Below are 9,327 nucleotides of genomic sequence, written 5' to 3'. Positions count from 1 at the left end.
AAAAAAATTGCCCTTTTTTTTAATTGGCCAATAATTTCTCCCCAAAATATTTTCTCTCTTATTTTTCCCAAAACCCCCAACTCGATTAACAACGTTTACTAAAAATCTTGTTCATTCCAGTAGGAGTGCATTTGCTGGACGATCTCAAGTACATGTTGGTAAGTTAAACTCTATTTTGTTTTGATTTTTAGCGTGTTCATGACCTGTTATTTTAGATTCAACTTGTATACACTAACAATATAAGCGATTGATACTCCGATCGGCCATTGCTACTCTGGTCGGCCATTATTACTCCAGTCGATCATTGCTATTTTGGTCGGCCAGCTAAGTCGCACTACTACCCTCTGGTTTCTCTTTTTTTGTGGTTTAAAAACTTATCCTTTCTGGTCCTTTCTCACAAATTGCTTTCTTAGGGCCTTATTTGCAGAATACATTTCGATGTAAAGTTTGTGAATTGAGACTATGGTGGAGTGTCAATGGTGTTAGTCATAATATTAAAAATAAATGAGTTAAAGTAATGTGTATTAATAGGGGCAAGATATGTTGAATGGAACAAAGATTGTTGTAAAAGGACTAAAGGTACTTCTCCGATTAGGTGTGTTTGGTATTAACTAAAGATTGATAATAGCCTTAGCAAATTAGATTATTTTTATGATGTTATTGAGTATTAAGAGTTGATAATATAATCTAAGCACTGGTTGGGGCAAGCGATATGGAGTAAGAGTTGAAGTAGTAGTTAAAAGAAATGACTTGTATCTCATAAGTGAGAAGAAGTTTCATTTCCTCAATAGCTTTACCAACTTAGGTTTTATTTTTGTATGGTTTTCCTAATCTTCCTTCTTTTGACCTTTCACATAATAATCTCAAGATTTTGCCTTTTTGGTTTACCAACCTAACTAAGTTTGAAAATTTGAGCATTTCTAGTTGTAACATTTATGGTAATCCAGAACCAATTTGACACATCAAGTCACTTAAGCATTTAGATGTTTCTGTCAACTATATGAATGGTAAATTTTTGAATGATTTTCCTCCTCTTTCTAGTCTTGATTTCTTGAATATCTCATTCAACAACTTTACTGGTGTAGTACCTCAAGACCAGTATGAAAAATTTGACAACTCTTCTTTCATTCATGCTGGGAAGGTCTCGTACACACTACCCTCTTGGTTGCTTATTGAGGGGTAAGTTCTCATAAACACAACCCTCTTGGTATCTTGTTGCTGAACAAATGATTAGATTTGCCTGCAATAAACCTTTGGTAGCTAAGGAATGGCTTCAAGAAATTAATTTGGAGTGCTATCCATAGAAAAGATTGTTGGCATCTACTTGTACTGCCTTATTCGACATTGTTATTAACTTTGTGATTCAATCACGGTGATTTTTGTGCCCAGAAGCTTTTGCTGTTCGGATTCTCAAACTTGTTGTTGGGTGTGTGTCGAAATCGTCAAAAGATTAATGATTTTTGAGAAACCGATACAGGTGTAGTGACATTTTTTAGAGTCCGAGCAACATAGTTGAAAACAACCTTTGAGTTTCACCTGTTAGTATATATGAACCTAACGCCATACACTTTTTAGGGTCATCGCAGCATACCGTATTTGTATAATAATATTTATAGATCTTCGACTTTTGAATTTGGATTTAGGCTCAAGTATCCACATAATAATCTAATGGTTTCTTTTCCCGGACTATTGAAAGAGTAAATTAAGTATTCTAGATATTGTTCATTGCTGATGAGTCTCTTGTTGTTATTTGTAGAAAAACTATGTTGTGCTATATACATACTGTCAGTCGAAATATTTTGATTATGGACTGCCTGAGGATAAATTCTTATTTGCATGTTTTGATCAGCTTGCCAAGATGGATCCTGAGATTTTTATGACATGGTAGTTACTAGGACTGATTTAAATTGGTCAACTGCACAAACACTTGCTATAGAACTTATTGAATTGGTATGTTGCAGGTGTAATATCCTTAAGCGTGTACCAAATAGTGCTCTTTGGCTTCTCAGATTTTTAGTTGCAGCAGAGATGAGGCTCCACATATGTAAGTGTTTTCTTCCATTCAGTGGCTTGTTGGTTTATATGAATTCTTGCTAATTCAACTCGCTTATACAGATGCTTCTACATAAGGCCTGGAACCAGATAGAATTATCTTCACAGATGTTGCAATGAAACAATGAAACAGGAGCACATCTCCTTTGTTGATCTTTTCCTTGACATGTAAGAAGATTAAGAATTGACAGTTGCCTCCCTTTTTAACATATTAGTTTACCTTTTAAATAAAGTTATCTCTCTTCTCAGCTCCGTCTCTCTTTGTCACAACCCTGCTCCCACCCTGAAACTCCCTCTCCTCTCTAACTGTGTTTGACCTAAAAGGACTATTTGGACCTGAAAATGTTGTTGCTATTTCTGTATTTTTTTAACTAAACCATTTTGTTATGTTCTCTTCGTATTCTAATTTAAGTTTATGTTTCTTTAAAATCAAATGTGTATATTATAATAAGCATGGGTTTTCTCTAATCATTCTTATAATTAACTTTTTAGGTAAAATTGTGTTTGTAAACTCACCATCAAAATGTGGAAGCAGTTCTCTCAATGTATAAAGATATCACAGTCAAGGTACTCCTTTTGCCGACTTCTTCTGGAAAAGTTGCTTAACCTTAAACTGCAGAATGAAATGGCTGGATATGGAATACTGTTGAAATTTACATAGCGAATGGAAGCCACAAATAAATTATTGCTTGAGATTTTTTGAGGTATTATGGTTCAATGTTACCTTACCCAAATAGAAATACGTTATTATGATCCATGAATAAAATATGGATTCTCAATTATACATGTAAAATGTTTGCTCTCTAAGATATGGTAAAAAGTAATCAAATATTGATTCAAGTATATCTTAAATGTTGTGTAGCTGCCCTTTCTGTTCATTAGTTGAATTTGGTTAGAAAATAGAACCAAAATCTACAACTTTATAGTGGACAAGTAATTGGTAGTTTGACACTGGTCGTTCATCTGCATTAGTTTGTGTTTAAATGGGTTCATCAGTCTAGTTGGCGTGGCTTTTAGGAGGTATATCCATTCTTTTGGCTAGGGCTTGCTCCATAAGGTATTGATTTGTCGTCCATGAGTGGTTGATATTTATCATATGTATATCTATACATATAGAATGATTAGCCACGCAAAGGAAGGACGGGAATTTTAGTCTCTCGCACACAAGAGTCTACCTATGAACTGAGAGCTTACAGGATACCATATTAATATAGTTTGTAATGATTTGTTTGTTCTTTTCTATAGGTGAGTTGGTTACATTTTATCATTTTTAATTTTATCTTCCCTCAATTAGGTATCTAAAACAACTTCACTAATTAGCGTTTTTTATTTTTCATTTGTTATTTCATCAATATTGTTTACTAATTACACATTCTGCTTTTCTCCTGTGTGTGTGTGTGTTCTTTTGTTCTATTTACTTCAGTTCATATAGACATAGGCGTAGTAAAATTAAACCTGTCGTTTCATATTTACTCATGTTCATTGCTATTCTTATAGAATGACTCTATTGCTTGGACCTCTTGGATATGGAAAAACAACACTACTGAAAGCACTTTCAGGAAGCCTGGAAAAGTCTCTAAAGGTTTCTTCAAGTTATTTCTCTTTTAATGTCAATAAGAGAAAATATAGGAACACTTGAACAAAATCCTTCGGCTGATATAAGCAAATACTTTGATATGCAACACACCGGAATGTGAATTAATATTTCTCTATTTTAATAAAATGAACTTTACAGGCCTTTATTTGTTAGATTTGATTTGTTTTTTTTTAGTCGAAAGAAAATATTTTTATTCCACCAAAATATTTGAATACATTGTTTCCTACCTTGCCGAACTATTACATATTTCAATTACATTGCATTAAACTGGAAAATAATTCAATTTTCCTAATAAGTCCTGCCATTTGCGCTGCTACTGGCCCTTCATATGCACTTGAAGGCAGATATCTTTGAGCAGCTGTATGGTATTCTTTCCCTATGCCTTAAATCTGCACGCATTCCTTTCATACCAAATGTGGTAGACTGTAGAGGTAAACAAACAAATTAGTACCTGTGAACTTGCTTTGGACGTGTGAAAACCAGTAGTCAACCATTTGATTTCATCTTCCCCAGCTTGAGCTTGTCTGTGAATGTTTATCTATTTCAGTAACGTGTTCCAGATGGTTTTAGAATAAATGCACTCAAAGAACAGATGTTGGAATGTTTCTTTAGTTCTTGAGCCACATAAGACACAGCAAGTGGCTACATTGATGCCCCATTTCTCAAGTCTTTCCACTATTGCTAATCTCCCATGGAGAGCCAACCATGTAATGAATTGGTGTCTTGGAATGGTGCCTGGTGATTGTACCAAGTTTCTCCACTCTACCTTAGCCTGTTGAGGTAGCATGGAGACATATAACTTCTTAATACTGAACTTTGGGCCCGTAGTGAATTGTGCTAGATGTTGTAGTGGAGTGCTAGTTGGGATCCCTTCTCTAACATCAAATATTTTCCTAACAAGCCAGCATGCTTGTTTAGGTGTTTGCGCTAAATCCAATTCCCTACCTTTGATGTAGAAACTGTGAATCTATTGGACCCATAAGGTGTCCTTATTTGCTAATGCCCATAAGAGTTTACAGATAGCAGCCTTATTCTACCTTTCAAATTCAATGATGTTCGACCCTCCAACAGCTTTTGGTAAACACATTGTTTCCCATGCAACTAAAGATTTCTTTGAATAGTTCACTGCTCCTGGCCGGAGGAACACCCGGCAAATCTTTGTAACCATGGAAATGACTTTTTTTGGCAGTAGGAATACTTGTGCCCAATATGTTTTCATTTCAAAAAGGACGCTTTTAATCAGCTGCAGCCTGCCACTATAAGATAATAGCTTTGCAGTCCAGCATTTGACTCTTGTCACCATCTTCTCTACAAGGGGCATGCATTGGTGAATAGTTAGTTTCCTGGAGGAGAGTGGAACTCCTAAATACTTAAAGGGCATTTCCCCCAGTGTAAATTGCATTTCCTTCAAAATCTGCTGCTTAAATTCATTAGATACCCCTGCAATATAAAATGAGCTTTTCTCTAAGTTAGCTTTCAGCCCAGAGACAGAAGAGAAATAATTAAAAGCCTATAAGATTAACTGGATGGACATTTGGTCTGCTCTGAAACATAGCAATAAATCATCCACAAAACAGATGTGAGTCAGTTGTAGTTTGGCACACCTTGGATGGTAATTGAAGTTTGGGTTATGCATCAACTATTTCAAGGATCTGTTTAGGTACTCCATCACCAGCACAAAAAGATATGGGGACATAGGGTCCCCTGTCTGAGCCATTTCTTGTAGCGAATTTCTCAGTTAAGCTCCCATTCACAAATATAGAATAACTAACAGTAGTAACACATGTCATTATCCAGGCAATCATTTTTGCAGGAAAGCCATACTCCACAATTATCATCTGTAAGAACCCCCGCCCAACTGAGTCATAGGTTTTCCTGATGTCTATTTTCATGAAGCATTTGATTTGTTTTACTAGTAATTTCTCCCTCTCTTGTTAATCCTTTAAGTTTATTACATATTTAAGATCTCGGCTATGGAACACTTACTTTCTCATATTTAACCAAGAGTGCAATAGGTTTATTGACTTCATTAACTCCCCTTCCAAGAAGAAACTAGTAAACAGTTGCACTATTTTTTGCACCTTATCTTGAATAAGAACGATGTAAAATTCATGGTATGGATAGAGTTCATAACATATGGAGTTGATGTCAATTTGACTGTATCTTCTTCTGTCCATGTCTAACAGGTTTCTAGGGAGATTTCTTACAATGTTTATAAATTGCCAGAGTTTGTACCACAAAAAACTTCTGTATATATAAGCCAAAACAACTTATATTTCCCTGAAATGACTGTTAGAGAAACACTAGATTATTCATCTTGTTTTCAAGAGTCGAAAGTAGAGCAGGTATGTCTTTCAGGTAAAAGATAAAATATAGTGAAGAATACATTCCAACATTAGTTTCTAAAGAAATGCCTCTACTTTTGAAGATGTTATGAGTGACTTAAGAAGAAGGGAGAAAGAAGTAGGAATCATTCCTTATCAAGATATAGATACTTGCATGAGGGTAGTTTTAACATCAAGTTGTTTTTGCTTCATCTTTGTTGAACTATAAGTTTCTTATCTATGTGCATTTTGCTTCTCTATTCAAGTAGCATGCCTGAAAAAATATGTTGCATTCCTCTACATTCAATGTTGTTATGGATTTTAACCTTCTAAATTAAATTTAATCATATAGGCGATTTTTGTTGAAGGACAAAAGACTAACATTCAGACGGATTATATTCTGAAGGTAACTTTATTGAAGTACCCTCCTTGACAATGATTTTTTAGAGATCAGAATAGAAGTTGATGACTGTCACATTCTTGTATGTGTTTAGATTCTTGGACTAGATATTTGTGCTGACACATTGGTTGGTGATGCCATGAGAAGAGGTATATCAGGTGGTCAAAAGAAAAGACTGACAACAAGTAAATTTATACCATGATCTGCTTTGTAACAAAGGTGTTAGCTGTATATGTTCTCCAATAAATCTGCTGATGTACTTGATATCATTTGTACGACAAGTATAAAATAACCAACTATTTATGCGATACAAGAGAGCTGGTGGTTCGCTTCTTGGCTTCTGTCTTCCGGACTATGGATGCTTCTATAGTTGCTAGTGGTTTATCAATCCTATTCGTCCTTTTGTTTAGCGGATTCATAATACCAAGATGTAAGCATTCTTACTTTGTTGTTCTTTATTTTGATATGATGCTCATGCGAGGGTGAATATCAGAGCTAAACTATTGGTATTTTACTACAGCCTCAATGCCAATTTGGCTAAAATGGGGATTTTGGATTTCTCCGTTGACATATGGCGAGATAGGTCTTGCTGTGAATGAATTTCTTGCCCCAAGATGGCAAAAGGTGAATGCCAATAATATCTCAAATACTTTGCTTCTTTTACTTGTGTACTTGACATTTGCATATTGCATGTGGAGCACAACATGGCTTATTTACTTCAGTTCATATAGACATAGCCGTAGCATAATTATGTCGCGAGCCCATTGAAGCCCTGTACCTAGACCTTCTCTGTTTTATGTCAAATTGTAGTCGCTGCTGCCCTTTTTATTCTGGTGTGTTTCATGATAGTTTTAATTTTAGCCTTGTAGGGGGTGCCTGTTGCTAGCTCAATTAATGCTTTTCTTTTATCTATAAGGTCTTGTAAATGTATCTTGGTATAAATGGTTGGGAGAGTTGAAAGGCCAACCTATTAATGCATTAGTCTAAGCTTAATTTGTCTTGACTATCTCTATTTATCTAATGTGACATAGAAACAGTTGAAAGACTATTAGCCTATAAACAAATCTAATTATGGGATCTAGAAGAAGTATGTTGACAGTAAAGCTGGGTATATATTACTGTTACAACCACTTGTTAAGTTGATGGTTTAAGTTTCTTTGTTGCTATATGTTTATTGTTTAGAATATAAAGTTAGTGAATATAAGTGTCAATTTTTACGAGTTTAAGTTTTTAGATAAGGTGGTCATATGCTTTAATATATATCAAAGAGTACGTAGTAGACAATAGACAGTAAACAAATTGAACAACCACCATATTTTCTCCACTGAAGCTAAACATGAGGAAAAAAAGAGTAATTAATAAGAAAATAAATTGTAGCTGATAAGTACCATGATAGGTAAGCAACAATTCTTTAGTTAATAAGGGTGGATTAGAGGAAGAAAAACAAAAAATTATTCGGCAACAATATTCATATGCTTTGGTTGTATTTTATCTTATGTATGGATATTAATTTCCAATATAATGCAAGCAATTGTGGCATTTTCCTTTTGTTTACAATCTTGATGTTCACTATAACTTGTTTATAATAAGTACTGGAAGTTTATTGATTGATTTTTATACTTTGCACTTTTATGTAGTCAAGTGATGCGGCTAGTGGATCCATTTCGCCCATGGATGCAAGGAGATCACGTGATGATAATGATCCTAATGACATTCTTTGATTTCATTGCATTTGTCTTGGATATTCCATTATGATGATATAATTGTGTGGTTGGAGTGAATCTTAGAATATTGAAGGTTTCGTGTTTAAATTTGATTTTGGAGTTTGAAGATACTAGTTAATATTGAAAATTTGGAGATGTTGATGTTGAAAATTTAATTTTGAAGTTTAATGTCCAATGTATTTTTTATATGCTTGTCAGTTACAATGTTTAATTAGTCATGTTTTAATGATATATGAATTGAATAAATATTGGATTGTAGGTTATGCCTAAAGGAATAATTAAATTTGAGGTAAAATTAGAATCTATAATTAGCTATTTAAAATTGATGGGTCCCACTAAATTTTAAAAAATAAAAATAAAAAATTATTATAAAAAAATTAAATTTAAAATAACGGGGGTCGACCGTCGAAAAATAACCACTGCAAATTAATTATGGCGGTTGAAAAAAGCTGCCGCAAATTGTTTGTGATGGCTCGTATTGTGGGGGTTTTGGGAACCGCCGGAATTACATTTTGCGGGGATTTAAAACCTTCGCAAACCTTAAAATTAACCCCCATAATTTGAACCCTTTTTTGTAGTGCCTCTTTCAACAACAACCTCCATGCACTATCCCCAAGAAAACACACACGAAATTCAACTAACCATGGCACATACCAAAAACTTTGCCTCAATCTTCCTTCACACTTATAGCCTTGGACTAAACAAGCATACCACAATCTTTCTTCAACAAAAATCAGTTACTCTCTCCTATCTAAACCACTGATCATCAATTTTTCATCGCCACTACCTTAACATAAGGAGAGGTCACTGAAAGGTTAGAACATCAGGACCTGGAACTGGACATACTGTAAAACATGAGTACATGAGTCATGAGTCATGAGCTGCATGATCTGAGTTTAGAGTTCATGATTTCATGGAACATGATTCGTACTACTGAGCAAATGGGAACTCTTTATACTAAGGACCGAGAGCGTACATGATTTTATGGCATTTGCATGAATATGAGCTATGATCATGAAGTTGACATGTAAGGCTTGCGTATATGCCGTGATGACTGAAGTATAAAACTTTGTGCTGAGGTAAGAATGGGGTGGGTATCTTCCTCCCCTACTAATGTTCTACAATACATTGGCATCACTACTAGAATCTAAGAGTCTGACTTGGTTCCTTGTTCTATCATCTACCCCTCAGTTTTAAGCCATCATTTTAAGTCTGTGGACCTTTTTAATA

At 34.6% G+C, this 9,327-nt stretch overlaps 1 non-coding gene across 5 annotated transcripts; it reads left to right on the top strand.

The window, feature by feature from the left end:
• LOC107867969 lies at positions 1-8,245 on the top strand. 5 transcript variants are annotated; one of them, XR_007055151.1, is made up of 10 exons: positions 2-158; positions 1,086-1,179; positions 1,962-2,044; positions 2,116-2,220; positions 2,545-2,756; positions 3,550-5,489; positions 6,326-6,379; positions 6,468-6,803; positions 6,894-6,997; positions 8,011-8,245. It is a non-coding gene; the product is annotated as an uncharacterized LOC107867969 (transcript). The 5 variants fall into 5 exon arrangements; XR_007055147.1 differs by having other exon boundaries at positions 3-158; positions 2,545-2,619; positions 3,550-3,634; XR_007055149.1 differs by having other exon boundaries at positions 1-158; positions 3,550-6,379.
• Positions 8,246-9,327: the final 1,082 nt, after the last annotated feature.

This window comes from Capsicum annuum, chromosome 4, assembly GCF_002878395.1.
Source record: "Capsicum annuum cultivar UCD-10X-F1 chromosome 4, UCD10Xv1.1, whole genome shotgun sequence".
NCBI lineage: Eukaryota > Viridiplantae > Streptophyta > Magnoliopsida > Solanales > Solanaceae > Capsicum > Capsicum annuum.
Note: the sequence above shows the minus strand (reverse complement) of the source record. Positions and strands in the feature narration are given on the sequence as shown.